This window comes from Cupressus sempervirens, chromosome 8 (genome assembly GCF_028749045.1).
Source record: "Cupressus sempervirens isolate cs-2001-9-10 chromosome 8, ASM2874904v1, whole genome shotgun sequence".
Lineage (NCBI taxonomy): Eukaryota > Viridiplantae > Streptophyta > Pinopsida > Cupressales > Cupressaceae > Cupressus > Cupressus sempervirens.
In genome coordinates this window covers 335,815,557-335,822,337 of record NC_143125.1, presented here as the reverse complement: position 1 = coordinate 335,822,337, position 6,781 = coordinate 335,815,557, and positions in this window count along the sequence as shown.

Here is a 6,781-nt window from a genome sequence, read left to right as displayed (position 1 = left end):
TCATCATTAAAAGGACATTATGTTGGTGCCATGGATTTGCTCCTTTTGGATTAGCTCAGTCACTACCATTGAAAAATCATTGTTGCTTCCCCATGTCATCACCGAGTTGCTAGCAATTGCTTTGTTGGCAAACTAGTCACCGACCATGTTGGCTTCAGGATAAACATGACTAACATGGTAGTTTTTAAATTTCCTTAAGTCCAATTTTAGGTCCTCAATAATGCTTTCGATGGTCTAGGAGGGTTTTGTGACTCCTAAAAAGAAATTTATTATATTTAAGGAGTCACCTTCAAGCCACAACTGCTCAATCCTTGAGGCCAGTGCCAACTTAACCATGAACCTAGCAGCACTGGCTTCAGCTAGATGATTGGTTTGGTGGCCAATAGGGGAAGAGATAGCAGCAATGCCACCTCCCAAACTATGTCTTATAATACCGTCGCATCTAGCTGGACCCAGATTCCCCTTGGTCGCCCCATTGAAATTAGCTTTATGGTAGTTCTTAGGGGGAAAAGACCAAATAGCCTCCTGTCTTCTTTTGATCCTGTCTTCTTTCCTAGCTTTACTGTTCCTTCCAACCTTTATGTCTCCTTCTCTGGTTATGGCATAGTTCTTGGTCATAAGGCTTTCAATTTTCTCAGCTATTATAACCTCAGGGGCTTCTCTGTCTCTGAATATCATGTTGTTGCGCTCCTTCTAGATTCCCCAGCAGAAGTGTGGGAGGATCTAGGAGCTCAATAACTAAGAATTCAAACCTTGGTGGTGACTTCTTCACTAACTAAAGAAATCCTGAATGCAAGCTGGAGGGCACCAGTTGAAGTCTAGGTTAGTAGTTAGATGGCTCCACACCCTAGAGTAAAAGGGGCATTGGATGAACATATGATTAACCATTTCCAAATCTTTCTTACAGAGGCAACATCTATTAGGTAAGATTTGGCCTCTCTTGGCTAAATTATCCTAGGTGAGTATTTTATCTTGTAGGAGGAGCCAGAAGAAAATGTTTATCTTAGGCATAAGTGTAGGGATCCAGGCTTTGGCCCAGATAGGTTTCTCCTCTTTACTCATAAGGGATAGATAGCTAGTGGCCATAGAGTAAAGGCCCCCTAAAGAATATCCCCAAACTAAAGAGTTTCCATTCTGGTTGATGAAGATGGCATTCAAAGAGGACATTAAAGGCTTGAGGTCCTGCAAAAGTTCAGCTAGATTGTGCCATTCATTGCCATTTTTGTAGTTCCTTACCATCAAACCGTATCTGCCAATACACTGATCAGCCCACCTACCAAATATGGGGTGATTAATGAGGGGTTCCTGACACAGCTAGCTATCTTTCCAAAAAATGATTTTGTCTCCCATTCCAACTTTCCATTTAGCCCTGGAATTAGCAAGGGTGAGGGCCTTCAAGATCCCATTCAAAATATGAGATCCCATCGACAGCTCAGCCCCTTGAAATATGGAGTTAAGAGATAGTCTACCCAGATGTTTCTTAGCCACAATATCCCTCTAAACACTTGTGCTTTGGAAAATGCACCAAGGATGTTTAGCTAAAAGGGATTGATTGAAGTGAGAAATTTTTCTAATACCAAGACCTCCCTAGGTTTTGGGTAGGCAAACTAGGTCTTAGGCAATCAGGTGGTATCTCTTGTGGTCATCAGTCCCTATCAAAAGAAAATCCCTCTGAATCCTTTCCATTCTCTCCACAAACTTAATCAGAATCCTAAAATGACTAAGGGTATAGTTAGGGAGGTTCTGTAGAATAGAGTTAACTAGAGAGCATTTTCTAGCTTGACTGAGGGTGGCCCCTTTCCAACCTACTAGTTTCCTATTGAAATTGTCTATAATGCTGATCCAAAAGGAATTCTGAGGTTTCATTCCAAGAGGTAGCCCAAGATAAGTTGCTGGCAGGGACCTAATGCCACATCCCAGGATGCGAGCAATTTTCCTCTACCTCTCCAAAGGGGTATTGAGGAAGAAGACTGAACTCTTATCCAAATTGATAGCCTATCCTGAGCCCCTGGTGTAGGAGTTTAGAATGATTTTGAAAGTCTTGGCCTCCTGGATAGAGGCTTCACCCCCCAAGATAGTGTCATCCACAAATTGCTGGTGGGTGAAAGTAGAGGGTCCCGAAGAAGGCCTTAGACCTTTCAAACTCCTACCTCGAATCTTCTTCTAGATGATTCTACCCAAGCATTTTGCCACGATGACAAAAATGACAGGAGATATGGGGTCACCTTGCCTTAAACCCCTTGAGGGGGAGAAGAAAGGAGTGGGGAGACCATTAACCAAAATAGACAAAGAGGGAGAAGACACGAGCTGAGAGATGAGCTTGCATACCTTAGCATTGAGACCAAAGGTTCGAAGGATAGCAAAGAGGAAATTCCAGTCGACCTTATCGTAAGCTTTAGACAAGTCTAGTTTGAGAAGGAAACCTTCCTTATTGCTCGCCTCAAGAGAGTGGATGAATTCATGAACTGATACGATGGAATCAAGGATCTTCCTGCTAGGGACAAAGCCAGTTTGCTGGGGTGAGATGATCAAGGGAAGAATTTTGAGGACTCTGGAAGTGAGAACCTTGGAAATGATCTTGTAGAATGAGTTGCAGAGGCTAATGGGCCTAAATTTGTCCAAAGATTCAGCTCCCAAAATCTTGGGGATGAGGAATAGAAAAGTACCATTAAGTTCTTTGAGTAGATTCCTAGCCCCAAAGAATTCTTGAACCACCTTTACCACATCCTTCTTAACCACATTCCAATAAGTTTGAAAGAAGAATGTAGGGAAACCATTTGAGCCTAGAGCTTTATCCCCTAGGAGGGAAAAGAGGGCCTAGTGAATTTAATCTAGGGCGGGGATAGCTTTCAACAAGGAATTATGATGATCTTGCATCAGGGGGGATGGCTACTAAGATATCCTCTTGATTAGAAGCAGAGAGGGAGGGATCAGCTGTGAGGAGAGAGGAGAAGTAGAAAACAGCTTCCTTTGTTATCTCTTCTTCCTTAGAAACCAGAACCTGGCCCTTTTTGATATTGGATATCCTATTGTTAGCCCGATGCTTAAAGGTGGTCTAGTGAAAAAATTTGGTGTTACGATCTCCTTCTTTCAACCATCTAACTTTAGATCTTTGTTTCCAATAAAGCTCTTCCTTAGATATGATGTTATGCAAATTCGAGAGGGTTTCTTTTTCCTCTTGCCTATTGTGAGGTTTATATCTGGAGAGCTGGATTTCTTCTTGGATAGAATTGAGCTGATCAGTTTTCTCATCTTTCTCCTGGAAAATGTGGCCAAAGTCAGTTTTTTTCCAAGATTTAATGTTCCTTTTCACATTTTTCAACATCTGGGTAACTCTGTACATAGCAGTACCATCTACCTCAAAGTTCCACCAAGAAGAGATTTTTCCTTCCAGCACTAGATGGAAAAGCCACATTTTCTCAAAGTGAAAAGGGAAGGACCTTTTGCTAGATAGGGGAGAAATAGAAAGAGAAATTGAGGAGTGATTGAAACCCACCCTTAGGAGGAGGGATAATCTACAAGAATGGGAAAGAAGCCATTCAGGAGATATGAGGGCTCTGTCGAGGCAAACCTGAATGCTATCTCCCCCAACTCTCCTGTTAGACCAAGTGAAACTTCCTCCTTGAAGGTCCATATCCAAGAAGGAAAGATTCTGAATGAACAATGCAAGGTCACGCTTACTGTCTTGATCCAAGGCAAGACCCCCCCCCCCCCATTTGTCAACATCAAAGAGAGGCAAGTTTAAGTCCTCCATGATAATCCCTTTGTTAACATTATAATCGGAAAGGATGTCGAGGAGCTTAACCTAGAAACAATTTCTTTCCTTCTTGGTGTTGGGGGCATACAGGTTTAGGATAAGCTAGGAATCATTGCTATGGATGTGAGAAACCTCACAGAGAAGAGCATTGTGAGTGCTGAAAAGAGTAGATAACTTGAAGGCCTTGGAGTTATATAGGATTAGTACTCCTCTAGAAGCACCTTCTAAAGCTGAGGCTTCACAGCTAAAAGCTTTATTGAAGGATATCCTCTTAACCAGGTCCCTTTTCATCTTAGTCTCCTATATCATCAGAAAATTAGGTCTATGGTCTCTAATCATATTTTTGACTAGATCCTGTTTGTGAGCCCCATTTAGGCCCCTTATATTCCATGAAATGACTTTCATTTCTTACTTACTAAGAAATCCTTAATGGTTCTCTAGCTCCCATTTGCCAGGTTCCTTTTTGTTTCTTCTTGTAGAAGTTGATTTGTGCTCTTTCTTCCTACTCCCTTGGGGGTTATCCCAACGTCAGCTTTGACCCTACTTTTGGTAGACATTGGAGATAAAGGAGGGAGGACATTGTTCTTGTTCTTTTGGTTCTTCTTTTTCTTCTTTACCATGCACCAATCATCTAGGCTTACCATCACACTGCTTTCTAATGGACCTTCCCACTGGGCATTCTGGTCTAGATCCATATTTTTAATGAGAAGATGGAGCTTGGCCTCCAGCCCTTTGGGAATAGAAGGTTCTCCCCCCTTCGACCCTAAAGGGGTCTAGGCATTAGTGAGCTTATGGGAAAGAATCTTATCCTAGCTCTCCTTTGCTTTTGGAATAGTCCAAGGTGGGGCTTCCTACCCCAAACTAAGCCACTCTACTGCTTCCAAAAGTGGAGCTTGCTCCACTATAGAACTAAGCTACTCTGTTGCATCCAAAGGTGGAGCTTACTCCTCTGCAGGTCCCATGGCTTGGGAGTGGGGACTTGCCTACATCTTTAGATCCTCCATCAAGGCTAAGACTGGCATCTCCAAGGCAGGATCCTTCTCGAGGGGGGTAGCACTTGCCTGCTCCTTGGGAATGTCCTTCTTAGGGATATGCTTCAAGGCTTTATCCTTCTGGCTAACGACCTTCCTCCCCTATGCCACAAAAAGTTTTTGCCTCCAGAGCAACTTCATCTTACCCTTATTGAAAGGGTGGGATGATTTCTTTTTTTCTTCATCAGAGATGACTGGTTCTATGGGCATCTTCTTTGCCACACTAGGTCACTGGTAGGCCTTATGACCAGCCTTCAGGAAAAGGAAGCATGCAAAGGGGATAGTTTTGTAAATGATTTTTTGGTTGTGCACCCCTAGTTTAGAGTGAAGAGCAATGAACTCAGGCATTTATATTCCTTCACTCACCCCAATGTATATGTGAGCATAATTGAGATGACATTTAGAGGTACTGATCGAATCCATTGAGAGGAGTTCCCCAAAGGTCCTCATGATCCCCACAAAGATGTCCTCATTCTAGCATTCTAATAGCAATTTTTGCAGTATGACCCATAGAGGAGCTTGAACAAAGAAAGAATCGTTCAAGCTCATTCTCAATGACCACTTCTGAAGCACAAGGGTAGAGCAGCCAAAGGCCCATTGCCCTTCACATAGAATGTTGGCAAGGTCTTCCAAGCATGTAAAGTCAAAAGACATGAAGCCTTTCGCCATAGATGTGACTGAGACCTGACCTTTGAGAGATTATTCTTGTTTGATGAACAACCTGACGTCATCAATGTTCGGTCTAGGTCCTAAAAATCTCCCAACCAAAGTAGAAGCCATGGCCCAAATGTTGTGATCCACAATCTCATTCGGAATAGTAATCATGCAAGAACCTTTCATAGAATCCTAGATAGTTTTAATAGGCAAGAAAGAGAACTTACCTGAAGGTTTTACCCTAAATAACGAAGACCATTTTGTAGTTCCTAGCTTGTTTGCTATAGGGAGCAAAGGAATCTTAGCAACTTCCTTGGGATGGATAGTTGGGCCCCCCTCCATGCTTTTCTACCAATCCCCTATGCCAAGATCTCCCAGCCTGCCTCCATCTTGCTATCCATGTTCCAGACTAGGAACCCAAAATTGGCCATCCGAGGAGATCCTACCCTTATAGGAATTCAAAATTTGAAAGCTCCTACTCCCTCTACTCCCACCGCTCTCGCTTCCCATCATTTTGCTAAGATTTTATTAACCCTTGGTTATCATTTTATTAACCATTTTCATTTGATGAACAACCTGACATCATCAATGTTTGATCTAGGTCCCAAAAATCTCCCAACCAAAGTAGAAGCCATGGCCCAAATGTTGTGATCCATTATCTCATCTGGAATAGAAATCACCCAAGAACCTTTCATAGAATCCTAGATAGTTTTAACAAGCGAGAAAGAGGACTTACTTGAAGGTTTTGCCCCGAATAATGAAGACCATTTTGTAGTTCCTAGCTTGTTTGCTATGGGAACCAAAGGAATCTTAGCCGCTTCCTTGGGATGGATAGTTGGGCCCCCCTCCACACTTTTTGACCAATCCCCTATGCTAAGATCTGCCAGTCTGCCTCCATCTTGATGTCCATGTTCTAGACTAGGGACCTAAAACTAGCCATCTGAGGAGATCTTGCCCTTTGAGGAATTCAAAATTTGAAAGCTCCCACTCCCTCCGCTCCCACCGCTCTAGCTTCCCATCATTTTGCTAAAATTTTATTAACCCTTGGTTGTCATTTTATTAACCATTTTTGTTTGATGAACAACCTAACATCATCAATGTTCGGTCTAGGTCCCAAAAATCTCCCAACTAAAGTAGAAGCCATGGCCCGAATGTTTTGATCCACTATCTCATCCAGAATAGCAATTGCGCAAGAACCTTTCATAGAATCCTGGATAGTTTTAACAAGTGGGAAATAGGACTTGCCTGAAGGTTTTACCCCAAATAATGAAGACCATTTTGTAGTTCCTAGCTTGTTTTCTATGGAAACCAAAGGAATCTTAGCCACTTCCTTGGGATG